Here is a 19,389-nt window from a genome sequence, read left to right as displayed (position 1 = left end):
ACACAGAACACCCATCACTGGGCAGATGAGCTAGCAATTTATTAGTCTCTTACACTCACAGCCTGAGAACGAGGAACCTGCTTGACACCCAGGGCCTCATGATGGTTGTCTTTGAGAACAGAGCTAACAACCAGGAGCTGCGGAGTCAAGCTTATAGTATAAAGGGGGTGAAGTGCCCCCTGGTTCCTTCAGGAGGATGTGATTGGCCTGTTTGAGTAATTTCTCACAGGCTGTCAGGTAACGAAAATCCACTACTCAAGAAGAAGAAGAAGGAACTGTGCCTGGTCCCCTTGATAAACAGGGTTGTTTGGTGAGGGGACCTTATCTGAGGGAGCAGAGTGAGGAAAAAGATGTTAGGCCAGGTGAGGCGCTTCCAATTTCACCACATATCAAGGTAGCATATAGCATTGGACCTTAATTTCAGGCTTTACATTACATTCTTTGTGTCATATAATTGTTTTAGCAAATGCTAAAATCAAAATCAGAGACAGTAGGTGATAAACTGTTGTAACTAAATTGATATTTGCAAAAACCTCCATGGAATAAGAATAGCAACATAAGATAGAAAAACCAAAGCAAAAGCAACAACTGTGTGGTGGAAGCTGTTGATATGAGGTCCAATCAAACAGATTTTGGTGTTTCCTCCATTACTTTGGGTTACAACCTATATTATGTAAGTTCTTCAGAAAAAAAGAACCAAGAGAATAGAAAGAGAGTGAGCATGAGAGTGTAGGGGAGAGAGAGGTATAATGAGGAATTGGTTCATGTGGTTATGGGAGGTTGAAAAGTCCTGGGATTTGTTGTCTGCAAGCCAATGATCGAGGAAAGCCAGTGATGTAATTCAGTGTGAGTTTGAAGGCCTGAGAACCAGGGTAGGTGATGATGTAAATCCCTGTTTGAGGACAGGTAACATGAGATGAGATGTTGCAGCTCAAGCAGTAAGGAAGCGGGGAAGGGTGTAAGCTCCTCCTCTTCCTTTTGTTTTATTCAGACTCCTAATGGATTGCACGATGCCTGCCCACACTAGGAGCCAGGGACAATCTGCTTTACTGAACCCACTAATTCAGATGCTGATCTCATCTGAAATGTTACAGAATTCGTTCGGTGCTGCTTTGTCCGCCGGAAATCTCTGTGGCCACCCTGACCTTTGCCTGCAGCCTTGCTCGGCCCACTGGGCTCACTCCACCCACTCAGCCTGGCAGGCTGCACTTGGCTCACACCCTGCCCCAGATCCCACACGTGCACAGGGACTCTGCACTCAGCCCACAGCTGGACTGGACATGCCACGGCAGGTTTTCACGTTGGGCACCAGAGTCTAGATGAGGGTGGATGTGATGGCACCTAAAAACTCAGAAATTCCAGCAACTGCAGAGTCCCAAGGGGTGTTACAGCTCTCGCCGGGGGAATGCTGAGATCTGAGCTCTCACGAAATGTTGCAGCTCTTGAAGTTCAGCCAACCAGCCAGGAGGGAATGGCGTCAAACTGCTTCACTTCTTCATGCCTGCAGCTAGGAGAATGGGGGCGTGTTACAGTTCTCCCTGTCATAGCTCTCCCCGTTGCCCTCAGCTTGGTGGACAGGGGCGTGTGGTATCCAACGGTCTTTTTGCTCTTGGAGTTCAACAAGCAGGAGCAGGTGTTATAGCTCTTTTTGCACCCACCATTCTGCCGGCCCAGATTCTTGTGACGCAACTGAGAAGAATGAGGTGTGCGGACACCAGAGAGTAAGCAGGGGAGAGAATAATTTTATTGAGCCACAGAAAAGCTCTCAACACGAAAGGGAACCCAAAGTGGATAGTCCTCTGTGTGAGAAGGGGCCCCAAATCATACCTGTCTGCGAGACTGCGTCTAGGGTTTTTATGGGCTCAGAATGAGAGAGTGCATGCTGATTGGTCCATGGGAGGGCCTGGAAAAACACCGTTCAATTGGCTAAAAGGCATCAAGGCCGTTCTCACTCTGGTCATGGACTCCACCTGGAACTGGCAGCTTGGTTTTCAGGTTTCAGGCTGTCTTTGGCTTAAGGTCAGTTATACGGTTTGGCTGTGCCCTCACCCAAATCTCATCTTAAATTGTAGCTCCTGTAATTCCCAAGTGTTGTGGGAAGGAACCAGTGGGAGAAAATTGAATTATGGGGACAGTTTCCCCCATACTGTTCTTGTAGTAGGGAATAAGTCTCATGAGATCTGACGGTTTTATAGGAGGTTCTCCATTTTGTTTGACTCTCGTTCTCTCTTGCCTGCCACCATGTAAGACATGCCTTTTGCCTTCCACCATGATTGTGAGGCCTCCCCAGCTATGTAGAACTGTCAGTCCATTAAACCTTTTTCCTTTTTAAATTACCCAGTGCCAGGTATGTCTTTATTGGTAGTGTGAAAATGGTCTAATAAAGTAAACTGGTACCGGGAATGGGGTGCTGCTGTCAAGATACCCAAAAATGTGAAAGCAACTTTGGAACTGGGCAACAGGTTGGAACAGTTTGGAGGGCTCAGAAGAAGATAGGAAAATGTGGGAAAGTTTGGAACTTCCTAGAGACTTTTTGAATGACTTTGAGTAAAATGCTGATAATGAATTCCAATGAAATCCTGGCTGAGGTGATCTCAGACGGAACTGAGGAACTTGTTGGAAACTGGAGTAAAGATCACTTGTTATGTTTAAGCAAAGAGACTGTGGTGGCGTTTTGACCCTCCCCAAGAGATCTGTGGAACTTTGAACTTGAGGGTGATGATTTAAGGTATCTGGCAGAAGGAATTTACAAGCAGCAAAGCATTCAAGGGGTGACTTGGGTGGTGTTAAAAGCATTCCATTTTAAAAGGGAAACCAAGCATAAAGTTTGGAAAATTTGTAGCCTGATGATGCAGTAGAAAAGAAAATCCAATTTTCTGGGGAGAAATTCAAGCCATCTGCAGAAATTTGCATAAGTAACAAATGTCATTCACCAAGACAGTGGTGAAAATGTCTCCAGGTCATGCCAGAGACCTTGGTAGCAGCTCATCCAGTCACAGGCCTGGAGGCCTAGAAGGAAAATATGGTTTTGTGGGCTGGGCCCAGGGCCCCCATGCTGTGTGCAGCCTAGAGACTTGGTGCCCTGCACCCCAGCCACTCTAACCATGGCTGAAAGGGGCCAAGGTACAACTTGGGCTATGACTTCAGAGGGTGAAAGCCCCAAGACTTGGCAGCTTCCACGTGGTGTTGACCCTGCGGGTGCACAGAAGTCAACAATTGATGTTTGGGAACCTCGGCCTAGATTTCAGAGGATGTGTGGAAATGCCTGGATGTTCAGGTAGAAGTTTGCTGCAGGGACAGGGCCCTCATGAAGAACCTCTGCTAGGGCAATGAGGAAGGAAAGTGTGGGGTCAAAGCCTCAACAAAGAGTCCTTACTAGGATACTGCCTGGTGGGAATGTGAGAAGAAGAACACCATCCTCCAGACCCCAGAATGGTAGATCCACCCACAGCTTGCACTATGCACCTGGAACATCCACAGACACTGAACACCAGCCTGTGAAAGCAGCCAGGAGGGAGACTGTACCCTGCAAAGCCACAGGGGCAGAGCTGCCCAAGACCATGGGAACTTACCTCTTACATCAGTGTGGCCTGGATGTGAGATATGGAGTCAAAAAGGATCATTTTGGAGCTTTAAGATTTGACTGCCCTGCTGGATTTAGGACTTGTGTGGGGACTTTAGCCCCTTCAGTTTTGCCAATTTCTCCCATTCATAATGAGTATATTTATCCAATGCTTGTACCCCTGTTGTGTCTAGGAAGTAACTAGCTTGCTTTTGATTCTATAGGCTCATAGGCAGAAAGAACTTGCTTTGTCTCAGATGAGATTTGGACTATGGACTTTTGAGTTAATGTTGAAATGAGTTAAGACTTTGGGGGACTGTTGGGAAGGCATGATTGGTTTTAAAATGTGAAGACATGAGATTTGGGAGGGGCCAGAGGCAGAATGATATGATTTGGCTGTGCCCCCACCCAAATCTCATCTTGAATTGTAGTTTCCGTAATTCCCATGTCTTGTGGGAGGAACCTGTTGGGAGATCATTGAATTATGGGGGCTGTTCCCCCCATACTGTTTTCATAGTAGTGAATAAGTCTTATGAGATCTGGTGTTTTATAAGCAGTTTCCCCTTTCACTTGGATCTCATTCTTCTTCCTTGCCTGCTGCCATGTAAGACATACCTTTTGCCTTCTGCCATGATTGTGAGGCCTCTCCAGCCATGTAGAACTGTGATTCCATTAAACCTCTTTCCTTTATAAATTACCCAGTCTCAGGTATGTCTTTGTCAGCAGTGTGAAAACTGACTAATACAGTTGGGTTTTACAGGGGACCCATCCTGTCTGCTTAGGAATTTGTCTGTTTCCTGTCACTATCAGAAACACCCTCATCAACAGACCCAGAAATAGTTTTTAATAGAGTTGCCTCATGCAAGTTGATGCATTGAATTAAGCATCATGCAATAAAACTGCAAACTTACTTTCTAGATGCCCTTGGGTATATAAGGCTTATTAGAGTCCTTCTGAGAAATGTATCTTGTTTTATGAAACTAAAAGAAAAAGAGTTAGCAAGATTTACCTGACCAGAGGTATACCCCTTTTGTATTGGACCCACAATTATACTTTTTTCTTACTTGAGAAGGAAAAATACTGCCTTAGGAGTTGAAGCAGAGTTAGAAGGCCATTTAGTCCAATATTTTGTCCGTGTATTGATTCCCTCATACTGATTCACCAAAGTAATCACAGCCTCATCCAGGGAAAGGAAATGCTCTTTTCATAGGGTACCCATATCTTTTGTATATTCAATATAGGTTGCAAACTTTGTTTCTTCCAAATTGAATCAAATTTGTCTCCAAAATATATTATAAATTATCTTATTTTTTTTCTCCAGTAGTGGCTTTTCTCATGTATTTAACACTCAGAATGGATCATTTTTAATATCCCTGACATTACATGACACAACTATTTTTAGTAGCAATCAGGATGTGAAAAAATAGCCAGAGAAGAAACATAGCCAGTGAAAAGCTTCTTTTCTTGAACTTCATATGTGGAATTACATATACATTAAAATACTACAGTATCAAGAAGGAAAAGGGGTATTTGACTAGTACTTTTATAGCTATATGAATGCATGCTTTTTATTTATTTATTTATTTTTGACATGAGGTCTCCCTCTGTAACGCAGGCTGGAGTGCACTTGTGTAATCATAGCTCACTGTAGCTTTGACCTCCTGGACTCAACTGATCCTCCCACCTCAGCCTCCTAAGTAGTCAGGAGTACATGTGTGTGCCACCATGCCCAGCTAATTTTTGTCTTTTTTGGAGAAACAGAGTCTTACAAATGTTGCTCAGGCTGTTCTCCAATTTCTAGGTTCAAGTGATTTTCCTCCCTTGGCCTTCCAAAGCCCTGAGATTACAGGTGTGAGCCACTGCACCTAACCTGATTTTATGCTTTAAGGAAGAAAAACTTATATCTATATATTAGTCTGTTTCATTAATGAATAAAAACTACATGGCTACTGTTTTGGGGTTTTGACATTTGCAAATCTTTCATTATCTCTGTCAAAATTGGTGTTCTTCACATCCATAAATTCAATAGAAAATGTATATAGATATGCCAACCTATCACTCACAGGGATAAAAGAACACACTTCATTAATTTCAATTTTGAGAAGTTCTTTTGCAAGAAGCCTCAAATACACAAATACTTAGGAAATGTGTAAAACACAAGGATGAGTTTGGCAGAGATTTATAAAAATCCAATGTCATGTTAAATTCCAGAAATCAAAATGCTGTTCAAGCTTTTGTTCCTTTACATTTTTTCTAGCAGCTTTCAAATGTCCAAAATGTTTAAAGGCAAATAAAAACTTCAAATTGTCATATAGAATGACAGATCTGAAGTAACTCAATTTTTGTTTCTTAGTTTTACAATTACTGTGCTATCATTACTCATGTAAAATTACTGTCACAGGGATTAGGGACACAAACTGTACCAGATGTAATATCCAATGATTTTGAACACTTAAGAAATTATTTTCAAAATGATCATATATACTTGAGACTACATTTTTCAGGACAATGATATGGCTGGAAATTTCATAAATAATTTTGAGTAGTATTCAATGTTGTTTAAAGTATACTGTCTTAAAATATATACATATACATACATATATATATATATATATGTTTCAGCAGGAACAAGAACTGTTTAGAATTTAGACTAACAGAGATTTCTCTTCAGGGAAGAGTATTTTCTTATTGACATTATTTAGAATAGCCAGCATACAATGATAATAAAAGTTAGGACCAACGTTTTGTCAGTTTTATTATCATTTTTAAATCCTCCACTAACTATGCTCCCCCTTATTGCTTGCAGCCAAGGTCGGTGCTCCCCACCTCTTTCTTTGAATATCTATGTCAACAAGTTGCTTTTGGGCAGGCTAAAGATTCTCTTTGGCTTAAGTATTCTCTTTTTAAATTATTCATCATATTATAATATCCTGAACCTTCACTGTTCTGGTCCTATAAATCCTCTGTCTTTCTAGTGGACACTCAGTAATTCAGATTAGTAATAATTTGGGCTGATGGTAAATTCCTTTTTGTATAATAAACTGAAAGTTACAAAATATTAAGTATATTCTTCAAGCATGGAATATTAAATCTATATAATTCCACAAATCTCTCAATATTATCTGTGTTATTACTAACATAAGCAGTAGTAGTACAGATATTTTATGAACTAAAACCATCTCACATTACTCCTAATCAATAATAATCACAAGGAAATAAAAGAAATCCATATACTGTTGTAACTGAAATTTGACAAACCCGTTCTCAGGTTTATTATGCCTCATTTCTCTGTACTATTTCTCATATAAACTGAGTTAATCAGTATTTTAGATATTTTCTCCTTTTCTGCCTAATTGTGTGTTCACTTAATTGCAGTTTTCCTTTTGACATCAATAAGATAAAATATGATAGCTATAAGAAAATATTAGACGTTAATGTCCAATGGAATATAGGCTAATACCATGGCTTTATCTGTAAAATTACGTTTAAATGAACTACTTTTTAAAACAATCCTAAAATTGAGCTTAAAATTTTAGGAAAAAACATTCTAGAATATAGATGTGCAAGCATCTGTAGCTGCACAAAGTCTTAAAGACAATCTAGTCAAACTTCTTAAATTTAGAGAAAAATTAAGATGCATAATTGTTCAATGGTTTTGGAGCGATAGAGACTTGGATTTGATTGAGTCTTGAGTTCCACCATTTTCTGAATGTGTGACTAGACAAGGAGCTTAGTTTCTTGAGCTTTTAATTCCTCATCTGCAAATACTTGGAAAATAACAATACCTATCTCTTGCAGTTCTCATGAAGATTTAATAAGAACGCATACAAAGCATTTTTCCATGATGCTTGGAATAGTTTATTTTTTAATAAAACAGGAGAATATTTAATCCAGCCCAAAAAGCACACCAGGAAATGAGGGGAACCATAGGAAAATTATCTATCTATAACAGACTGAAGGATGTTATTGTCTTCATGCTTATACCTAGAATCCCAAGGCTTGATCCTTGGAAGAAATGATCTGTCCTTTAGCTATTCTCACTACTCAGAAATAAATTGCATACATCTGGAAAAGACTTCTGTCCTGCTAAAGCTAAAAGGGAGCTAGAAATGAGCATCAGTCTGTAATAAATTGATCAAAGAACAGCTGGTTGATAGCAGAGGGTCATTCCAGGCAAGTGGGCTCCTGATTCTCTGGTGTAGTCAGAATCCATACAAACTGGACTGGCCCAGGGAACCCACCACTCAGGCTATGTTCAGTTGCAGCTTCAGTATTCTTATCTACCATCATCTGCCAAGAATGGATATTTTTTATTGAAAAGAAGCATAGCACAGTGACTGGCTGAGTGGAAGACTGATTGCACACTGATTCTACAGCCAGAATGCCCAGGTTTGAATCCTGGCACCACAGGTTAGTCTCTTCTGTTTCAGTTTGCTCATTTGTAAAATAGAATAATAATAGTACTTTATAGGCTTATTGTGAGGAATAAATAAATGAGTTAATATTTGAATTGTACTTAAGCATTGTTTAAATGCTTTTTATATATATTTATATTTCTATATATATACACACACACACGTATACACACACATCTTTATATGTACACATCTGATTGCCACTACTACTATGACTCTCTTAAATATGACCTTCTTAAAAAATATCTGATTTCATGAATAAGGGAAGCACCATTTTTTTTCCTGTTTAAAACTAAAAGTAAAATCACTAACAAGTATTTTCCTGGGTGTAGATTTTAATCCTGAGGTCCCTTATAGCATTGTAGATGAGTGTTGTTAACAAGGTCTGCACAGGTCTGATTCTGAGGAAGGGAGAAGTCTTTCTTTTAGACTCTTCTGAAGAAAATACTTATGGTAACTGAAACACAGTGAATTATTTTTCCCTCTCTTTTATAATCATATAGAAATTCAGAAGCTGGCTACAAGAGTCCCTAGAAAATAGGAAGAGTTTACTTTGTTCTTAAAATGTCCATCATCTTCTTAAATGTGTAATTGTTGTATAGTCGAGGAAAAACTCTGGTCCTAGGCATATTGTAGTAAAGACAATTAAAGGATGTCTTTAAGGAGCTGGAACACAGTTCTCAACAAATATCAATGGGGTGATTTGTCTTGAGAGGATATTTGGTAAGGTCTGAAAACATTTTTGGTTGTCATCACTTGGCAAGTACTCCTGGCATCTAGCAGGTAGAGGCCAGGGATGCTTCTAAACAATGCATGGGACAAACCCTGCCTCCCAACTCCCGCCCACACACATCAAAGACTCTATGATCCAAAATGTCAGTGCTGCTGAGGGTGAGAACCCCTGTTGTAGGACAGCCTGATTTTTTTTACTGCCCTTAATTACTGCCCTTAATTTCAGGAAAATTCCTGTTCTGTAGAGCCTTAATACACATATAAGTATGTTTGTTTAAGTTGTCGTGTCAACCTTTCTAATACCAGTCATTATGGTTGAGGAGACATTTCCTAGGACACTGAAAATAGCCTGTTGATAAAAATAACCTGACTTCAGTATGGTCATTTTTTATAAGAGTCTAAATGCCAGGAAATGTTCTTTTTACTGGTTAAAAAACCTTGAGTTAAACTATGTATAAATCGGGGAAAAAAAGATAAAACTGTGTATTGAATTTCTTATTTTGAACCAGACATTTGATTAACATCGAAAGTCATTTTTCCAGCTTGCACCTATTGTCCACTCTGTTTTTACCCTGCAAATTATTTATTCTTTAAAGCTTATGCGTTATTGAAAATTGCATCTTACTCCTATGCCCAGTCATCTTATATTGGAAAGATAAAGAACATGCAAGAGAATTGTTTTTTTACAATCTTTTAAAATGCTAATTTAGGACCTTAGAATTATAAAGAATAAAAGAGTAGTTTTAAATAGCTATTTGTTCTCCTTAACACAAAATATTATTATCTTTAAAATAAAACCAATAGGTAAAATGCTATTGTTTCAAACAGCATCATTTATTGATCAAAATGAACAAATAATGTACAATTTAATTGTATAATTTACATTAAAAATATATATGTTATAACTAGAAAAAACATGGTTTTTCACTAAAGAATTACAAAGCAGAAATAAAAATTAAAATTAAAAAATCATTATTGAAATATTTTGAGATAAGCAGAATTTACAAATATATTTCAGTTATTTCACTTCTTATTTTCAATAACAAGGGTTACTCTACAGAAAAGGATAAACATGGAAAGTAAAATTGGATTAAGTATGCAATATAATTTGGTTTCCATGCTCTAGTAAAAACTTATGCTCTAGAAACAACAAAGTTATTATATCACATACTAAATTTACAGGGAATTCAACAAAGAAAATATGATTTTTTTCTAAATACTATAACCTACGGATCAAAATACTATAATTTTACATTATCAGGCGGCATGTTTTTCCTCAGAGCAGTCTAAGTTCTGTACATTTCTATACTTTATGAAAAAGTTTTCACATTTATGAAATACAGAAATCAGGTAGTGGCTAGATTATTCTGATATATTTGATTAAATCAGATGAGACATGTCGGCAGAACTGTCAAAATTTGTTTGGTGTGTTAAAAGTCTTCAATATTGGTACACATGAATAAGTACTGACAGTTGAAAGCAGTGTCATGACTAGCAGCAACCACTGCCGGGAGAATTATCTGCTGTTGTCACATTTGCGTTTTTTGTTCTATAAATTTACTGTGATAACTGGTTTTCTACAAAGTCAACTTTAAGTAAGAAAAATCAAAATACCACGGTCTATTGTAGAACTGTATTTCAGCATTTGAATTTGTATCTTTGTATATGTTCTACCACTTACATTCAATGAATTCACGATCATATGAAAATGTAGCCTTTTATGTGAGCTATTATCAACTGATGGATCACTGATTAATATTAATCATAGGTATGTTCTAAACAACATGTGTACACATGCGTAAACATACGCACACACACGTGCAGTAATTTTCACGACACCTGGGGGAACTTGGGGGTACAGAGTATCAACATAGTTTTATCTGTCAGTAACCATTAACCATATAGAACTGCTTCTATTCCATGATGACTATATGAAACCATTTCAATTGTGTGCATGTGTGTACAAAAACCTATCCTTACATGTGTATTTTGTATCTACATGTGTATCTAATTTTGTCTCTGATGTGTCTTACACTTGCCTCCTAAAAAGCATTAAGATGGAAGGGGGCCGGGCGCGGTGGCTCAAGCCTGTAATCCCAGCACTTTGGGAGGCCGAGATGGGCGGATCACGAGGTCAGGAGATCGAGACCATCCTGGCTAACACGGTGAAACCCCGTCTCTACTAAAAAATACAAAAAACTAGCCGGACGAGGTGGCGGGCGCCTGTAGTCCCAGCTACTCGGGAGGCTGAGGCAGGAGAATGGCGTAAACCCGGGAGGCGGAGCTTGCAGTGAGCCGAGATCGCGCCACTGCACTCCAGCCTGGGTGACAGAGCCAGACTCCGTCTCAAAAAAAAAAAAAAAAAAAAAAGATGGAAGGGAAGAAAACTGGGCTGAGATTTAGGAGATACAGTATGTAGTCTTTCCTCTACTCCCCAAAGTCTTGAAAATAATCTAGATAAACTCTAAGGTCACTGTCATTTCCCACATTGTATAGCTTTATGGACAATTTCAACAAAACACAAATGCTCCCGCTGAATTATTCTGAATTCTAAAATATTTATTACACAAAACTCCAAATATGTTTTCAGTTTAATCTATATTCAGTTAAATTTATAGATTCAACTGAATATAGATTTAAATTTATAGATTTAACTGAATATAGATTAAATCTTTAAATTTATAAATTCTGAAGCATATTCGGCAATTACTATTTTTTACACAAAATATAAAGTGATATCTCAGTATCATAAATATAACTTCATTTAAAAATTATATATAATTTTATCAAATCATGAATTTTGTCATGTTTTCCTACTTTTTCTGTTTTGTTATAGTCTTTTTATCTCCTTTTTAAAACTAATTTTTTCCTATATAAACTGGGCACTTCATTTACTTTTGATTTACAATTTTCTTATAGTGGTCGACTTATAAGTGTCTCTACATAGAGAGTTTCTGTGAGAATTCTGCTAATGCTGAGGAAATTTAATTCAGTTATACTAAGGAATGAAAGAAGCATTGCCCAGAGAGTTTGGAGTCTAATTGGGCCTAGCTGTGAGCCAGATAATGGTCAAAACCCATTTATTTCCCGACTTTATCAGCATCATAGGGGCATTTCAAATCCTGACAAATCAAGATTAGCACAGAACCATTTTCCAATACTACCACAAGAGTGTATATTTAACTTTCTCAAACACACCATACACCAGTGCAGATTTTTCAGTGAGCTGTTTACTAAAATGTCCTTCTATAATTTGCATGAATAAGGCTAGAATTAGCCATAATAAATCTGGATAGAACTTTTCTAAAAGTCAAAGCACTTATTTTGTGTTTGTAATATTTTTGGACCTTAGTTTTTAGTTTTATACATCGTTAGGGGCCTTCTAGCCTGGAGTACACTTCAAGAAGCGTTATACTTCTATGCAACAGCTCCTCTCTGGCTGTAAAGAGGAGCCCAGGGAGGTTTCCAAAATGTACTAAGGCAGTAGATAATCATTCAGGAGATATTAAATAGTATTAATAATAATAAAAAATAGGATCGATGGGAAAGCCTGTACAAATATAATAAGACAACATGCCCAAGGGGGACAAGATGCCTTATAACTTCCATAAGAAGATTGCAGTACACAGTTAAAGAAAATTAGTGTTTTATCTGTGATAATAAAACTTGAAGCATAATTGAATTTAAAATTCAATTCAATATAGTTTAAGATAATTCTTTTTTTTTTTTTTTTCTGTTTGTCCCTGATGTACTGCCATAATAATGGGCTAAATGGTATCATTATATCTTGGAAGAATCAGTGGTATTGCTCAGTACCTAACAAATAAGACGAAGAGTAAGGGACTATTTCTGCATATATTAGAATGTGAAGTTTTGCTTCACTTTAAAATGTTACTATTTGAGCAATTATCTGAATATTTCAGATCTATATAATTTTTTGACTGAAATATCAAATAACTGAAACAAAGCTAGAATGATCTCAATTGTTTCCTTTCATTTATTTTTTTCCCTCAGTACAGATCAGCACAGGCGACAGCACAGAAGGAATGTTCTCTTGTGATTAGAATAGAATTATTCACTCCTAACAACCTGCAGAATTTAAAAATCACAAAAAAATATAGTACGTATGTAAAGCAGATCTAGTAAATGTGAGTCAAATATAACTTATCAAAGTTGGGAATGACGGTTAAATATAAGTTGTTTAGCACATAAGCCATTTTGTTAACAGTAAATTAGGGGAAATGAGAATAATTTCCTCTATCAAAACATTGAATTGAACCATAAAAACATGAAGAAATGTCTTAAATCCCCTTTTGGAATGTGCAAACTAACTATCAAATGAAGAGGGATACAGTGCAATGAGAGAGATGTGAGGAAAAACTGATATTTGGAAAAATTTTTGATTATATGTAAACATACGAAGGATGCAGGAGAGAGGCCAGCAAGAAATGAGTTAAGTGAAAACTGAAATAGTGCGATAGTGCATGTCAGCAGAGTTAAACCACGTTATCTGTTTGCAAAGTTTAAAACAATGAAGTTCTCCACATCCTGTATAGGCAAACTCAATATATCTTCTAAGCCTTTGGCATTCATTAACAGTCAAAAATAATCTTTCTTTCCTTTGTTCTTTCTTTGCAATTTGTCTGTAATTCTATTTGAATTTTTATCACAGCCTCTTTCAGATTATATGTTTTTGTTTTCCAAACCATATTGCAAGATGCCAGAAGGTAGGATCCTTTTTACTCTTCCACAGTAACAGTTGGTTGAACAGGATTAACTGACTTGATGAGAATATAAGCGTGATCTGGTTTGGACAACTGTCACTCCATTTCCTTCCAGAGTTGATTAAACTGATCTGGCAGCCTAATCTGGGATCTTGTTGCTTCTGCAAAACCCTTTGTTTTGCATGCTTCGATGAACAGGCAAACTTTCCAGAGAGACAGACAGTATATATTTTTAAAAGGTTTATTTTGTTCAAATGATAATGATGTCATAGCTTGTAATTAATTTCAGTGTGAGCTATACAGGATGTATATCCTGCAATATACCAAGAATATGTGTATGACATGAAGACGTGGTAAGGCCCAAAACAATGCCAATATAGGCTTAATTTCTTGTGCATCTGTCTAGTCATTTTATGTGTACATTTTATATTAGATACTTAAATATATGCAAGCTATATCTAATATTTACACACAAATACAATTTCTAATTAGTGAATTTTACACATATGATGAAAAATGCTATATTATTATGCATCATCTAGAGGAATAATTAAGACAGTATGATGGATTCAGGATATGGATTTCCAATCTGGTGCCAATAAATTGTAGCGATTTAAAATGAGCTGTAAATATTGTGAACTGAGTTATTAGAGGTTTTTGAAATCCTGAATACAAAAGCCATGTCCTAGGCCTGTTTCAGACAAAATGACATTTTAAAAATATCTATTATATTTAGTATCTATCCCATTTGATATCTGTATTGTTTAGATGGTTTTAATAGCCATTTTCAAATCACACACTTGTTAAAAATAATTGAAAAGGCATAATTCCTCAACTTTCTCCGCTTCAGGTTGTAGGTTTTCTTATTTTTCCAAGTACTAGTGAACTGATAATAGTTCAGATTCCTAAGAAAAAGTATCTGATAGGCCAAGGTAAACATTATGTCCTTGTTGGGGAAGATTTTGAAATACCAGACAGTTTTAGATATCCTTCCATCTTGTAGGTTACCTGTCGTGGGGTCATGGGCCCACTGTGAACCTATGACTACATGTGGTTTTGGGAGTGGATTATGAGGTACAGAGCAGCGCCATGCCTGCAGCTTTACTCAACTAGTAATGGAAATGGAGGAGTTTCCCAGAGAACAGTAAGGATATGGCAGAAACCAAAATTGATCTGTCCAATAAATACATTTTCTTTGTGGCCAACTATAAACATGCCAAACTGGAAAATCATCTGTAAACCTGTGAAACATATGAAAATCTGAAGGCTAAGTACCTAATGGAATTTAAGGAGAAAATAATACATCCCCATTAAAAAAGCTATTCTTCTTAATTGGCAATATTTCCTAGGGAGTTTCTTTTTATCCTTTCCAACAAAGCATAAGTAAAGCAATTGACACCTGGAATGTTTGGCAAATGCATTAGCTGTGGCACACAGAGAGATGAATAATTGGCAGACGAGTGCTTAAGTCTGGCATATCACCAAACCAGGAGAAGACTTGATGCCTGAGATACAACTGTTTTTCTTTTACCTAAATTGAGCTTTGTATTTAACTGTGTTTAAATAAGACAAGCAAAGTTACAATATAAGGAAGCTGTGGTGTTGTGGAACTCAGCATTAACAGAAGTCTTCTCCAAGAAACAATTGTATTACATTATTGAGAAATATTGTCTTCAATTGAAAAAGGAGTGCCCTGGTTTCAGTGGGAAAGTTGAGACATGACTACTTAAAGAGAAATTAAACAAGCAGTAGGATGGCATCCTCTCCTTGAAGCAGCCAAGATGTAGCAGAAGAAAGACACAACCATTCAAGGTTTATGTAGTGATATATAAAGTATACAAATATCTTAAATACAACTATATAAATACCTTAAACAATTCCAGGGAATCAGAAGCTGGAGCGACATTGAGCTATTGAATTAAAGGCCACAGCGCACATCTACAATTCTACATCAGTGGTCAAGTCAATGCTCCTGATATCCCTGATACCACCATGACCACAACTGCACTTCATCCCCATGACGCTGGTGACATCACCAGCCACATGGGCCAGGCTGCCACAGAGTCCTGTCATCTCCATGATCTGTCACAGATGGCCTTTGTCTCACTTTCACCTGCCAACCTTGACACAAGTGTGAGTAATTCGTAACCAGAACTCCATCCCTAAGGGCATTTGGGAGATGTACTTGCTAGAAGAGGTATAGCATGGAGATGAGAAAATACTTGCACTTGCTACAAGAGGCATGGCATGGTTATGGGAAAATAGTGCTCCATTAACCACAGCACAATTTCTTTCCTCTAATACTTTAATCACCCATTTTTACCTTGACAGTTTTCTTCCACATCTTATTTTTTCTTTCACTTATTATCCTTCCCTATTAATTATCTATAATAATCTGTGATCCCCTCTCTTCTATTAGAGGCAATGCAGGCCAAAAATTTAGCCAGGTAGCATGCTCTTTAAGTCAATGTGGCAGGAAGTTATCAATACCCATACAGAACTATCCACCACCACCATAGCTAAAATCAGAGGTGATATTCAGAATAAACAAAAGCATCTGTCATAGTCCACTCTTTGCATCAATCAAATCCATTTATGCTGTAAATTAACTTTTTCTTATTGCTGCATGTTTATAGTAATATCAGTCTATAATCTTTATGAGTTACATAATACATGAAGGTTTTTGTAACAAACTTTAGTTCCTGCAACTACAATTATTTATATGGGCCATAATTGATATTTATAATTTCCTATCTCTAATATTCATTCTAGATAATGCTTTCCTCAGAACTTATGGAGATCCAGGTTGCATTCCTGTGCATGACCCAGACTTTCATCCCAATAAAGTCTGAGCTCTTAATCACCTTCTCCTGGTCAAGCCATAATTGCTAAAATTGTCTATCCAGTGTTTTCACAGGGAATGGAAGAAAGTACTATATATACTGCAGTGCCTCTATTATCTAGTGGAAACCATTGCTCTTTATGATAATCAGGTTTAATTATCCCTGCCAATACGGTACTGTGTTCTTTGCCTGTTACTTCACCAACATGAGGAATCCAAAGAACAATATTTCCATAGCTTTAGTTCAATAGAAAAGATAACCATAGCCTCAGTTCAATGGAACCATTACTGTGTCCTGTTGGAAGCATTCACCAACTTAAGAACCATCACCTTAAATTCAGCAGTGTGTTGGAAGCATGAACTCCACAAGTAAATTGCTGGAATGAAGCTGAGGAATGTTAGTTACATTTTCACCACTAGCTTCCTGGGTGATTAGATACGTAGCTGCTGGTTTTGTTCACATGCCATATCCTAGAGGACAACACACCAATCAAAGAGTGCCATTCCTAAGATGATGCTGATGCCCAAAGATCAGCAAACTACAACAAAGGGCCAAATCTGGTCCACCACCTATTTTTGTAAATAGTTTTCTCGCAGCACATATACTGTGATTCATTTATGTATTGTCTATGGCTACTTTTCCAATCTTACTGCAGAATTAGTAGGTGTGACATAGACCTCGTGGCATACAAAGTCTAAATTATTTCTTATGGGACCCTTTAAAAAAAGTGTCCTCTATAGCACTCTAGTTGGTCTTTGGTCATGCAGCTAATGATGCACCTATTTTACTATTAAACCCCCCTCCACTCAGGGGATATTATGAGTTATCTATCATCTATAAATAAATCAGGTTTTTTTCCAGATTGTTAAGTGGTAATGCTGGCAGGATCACTGCAAACAGGGACAGAAAGTTTATATCTAGAGTAGACGTAAACTCCAGTGAATTTATACTGCTGTCTCCTTCAGGTTAGAAGGCAGTCTCATTAATTTAATATGTAAGGAGTTACCTGGTCTCCTTGTGGAATGGTTCTGTATCAAGAGCTCAGGATCAGTATTTGCTACTGATAGGTTAATTATTCTGTAGTGGCAATAGTTCAGTTGGCCTTACTGCAAGAGAATTCATGTGGCTGGACCTATGCACGATCTCCATATCTTTGGTTACTCCATCTATAGACTTGTGCAAACACTGAGGTGGTCAAGAACAGAGACTCATTGACATTCAGCAGATATTATATTTTCCACCTTGTTGTTAAATGCCTTCTCTGCAGTGGATGCTTTCTTTTGGCACTCACATGACACACTTTATGTTCACTCACATAAAGCTATCCACACACTTCCCTCAAAATTGCTTGCCACCAATTCTGCTCCTTCAAGGATCAGCTGTGTATTTCATTCACCCCCAGGCATCCATGAGTACTGATACAAAAGTAATATTGATGTGAAATCTTTGAGACTCTTCTTACAGAGATGATTCACCCCACCCCTACTGTCCTTCAGAAACATTCCTTACTTGGGAAAATGTGATCCACTGATTAGCAGCATCAGCATCAGGAAAGAGCTTGTTAGAACTACAGAAACTCAGAACACCCCCACTGGTTCTATTCCATCAGAATCTGCATTTTAAGATAACCTGTAGTTGATTTTCATACAAACATTATTAAAGTATCAGAAAAACTGAGATAGTCTGTATTCTATATTGCAAAGTAATTATAAAGTAATAGAGCTTAATACCAACTTGACCCTGGGTTTTTCAATTTCCCCTTGTGACTTCTTACAATACTTTAAGGCTGTTTAATTTGATATACACAAATTTTGAATTGCAATTAACTCTTCCATTAAAATTTATATTCTTTTATAATTACTTTATTTTTTCCTAATAACATTTTTCTTAAAGTGTATTTAGTTTGATATTAACAACTCTTCTTAACTTTCGTTATTTATTTTTGTGGTATTTCTGAAATCATTTATTTTTAACATTTTATGTCTTAGAGATGTTTTAAATACATTTTTATTGACTTTCTGGCATGGCAGCCTATTATTTTTTGTTTTACATATAATATTCCTTTTGTTCATATGTAATTGAACTAAATAGCAATCCTTGAGAACTTTTGGTAATTTTAAGGAGCTACAGTTGAGCATGCTTTCCTCAGGAAAGTTCCAGATTTGTTTCTTCCTCTCATTGAGAGGCAATGCAAACCTAGAACTACTTCAATGTCATTTCTTGGTTAGGGTTTCCCCAAAGGGTGGTGGTGAGGTAAGTAATAAAAATTAGAGTCCCTGGTTTATCTGACAGCGGGCCTATGGTGACAAAGCTTAGGGCATGGGGATAAAGGAAGAGGAGGAAAATGAGAATAATAGTTTTCTACCCAGAGGCAGCGCGAAGAAAGACAGAGGCTTTTTGGTTTCATTATGTAGACTTTTTCTAACTCCCCTCTAACTGCAGGTGTAACATTTTCAATGATCTTGGTTTTACTTGGCAAATTCCTGATCAGTTTCTCTTTTCCTCACTAGCCTCCATTTATTTAAACCCTCATATCCCAGTATGCATGTGGCCATTACTCTCAGGTGATAGTTAAATGTCTTCCATAATTCTCATGCCCATCATGTGTCAGTTTGGTCTCTTTTGTGTGCTTAACCTATACCATCCTAGGTTTTCATTTACTTCGTAGTTTCAAACTCATTACATTTTTGTAACAAACAAATTACTGCTTATGGCTAAAGAGAATAACAACCATATGTATTCTAAGTTGGCTAGTTCATTATTTTCTAAAAACAGGTATAGAAAGGCATTATTTTTCAAAACAATGGGAAGGATTCATTGTGATTTTCCAAGGCCCCTTGTGTGTATTATTATAAAATGATTATATAGCTTCTGATACTAACCAGATACATTCTGGTTGTTTTTGTTCTTTTGTTTTTTTTTGTTTTTTTGTTTTTGTTTTTTTTTTTTTGATACGGAGTCTCCCTCTGTCGCCCAGGCTGGAGTGCAGTGGCGCGATCTCGGCTTACTGCAAGCTCCGCCTCCCGGGTTCGTGCCATTCTCCCACCTCAGCCTCCCGAGTAGCTGGGACTACAGGTGTCCACCACCACGCCTAGCTAATTTTTTTTTTGTAT

General features: G+C 37.3%; 1 long non-coding RNA gene across 1 annotated transcript in view; it reads left to right on the top strand.

Annotated features, from left to right (window-relative positions):
* Window positions 1-1,946: 1,946 nt before the first annotated feature.
* LOC106998491 (uncharacterized) overlaps window positions 1,947-19,389 on the top strand; it is a 124,143-nt gene continuing 106,700 nt past the window's right edge. Inside the window, exon 1 of the long non-coding RNA XR_001444968.3 lies at window positions 1,947-2,019. This is a non-coding gene — a long non-coding RNA (uncharacterized LOC106998491). The remainder of the gene's footprint in view (window positions 2,020-19,389) is intronic.

Source organism: Macaca mulatta, chromosome 5 (assembly GCF_049350105.2).
Source record: "Macaca mulatta isolate MMU2019108-1 chromosome 5, T2T-MMU8v2.0, whole genome shotgun sequence".
Taxonomy (NCBI): domain Eukaryota; kingdom Metazoa; phylum Chordata; class Mammalia; order Primates; family Cercopithecidae; genus Macaca; species Macaca mulatta.
The sequence above is the reverse complement of the archived record's forward strand: the minus strand, read 5'-3'. Positions and strand labels throughout refer to the sequence as shown.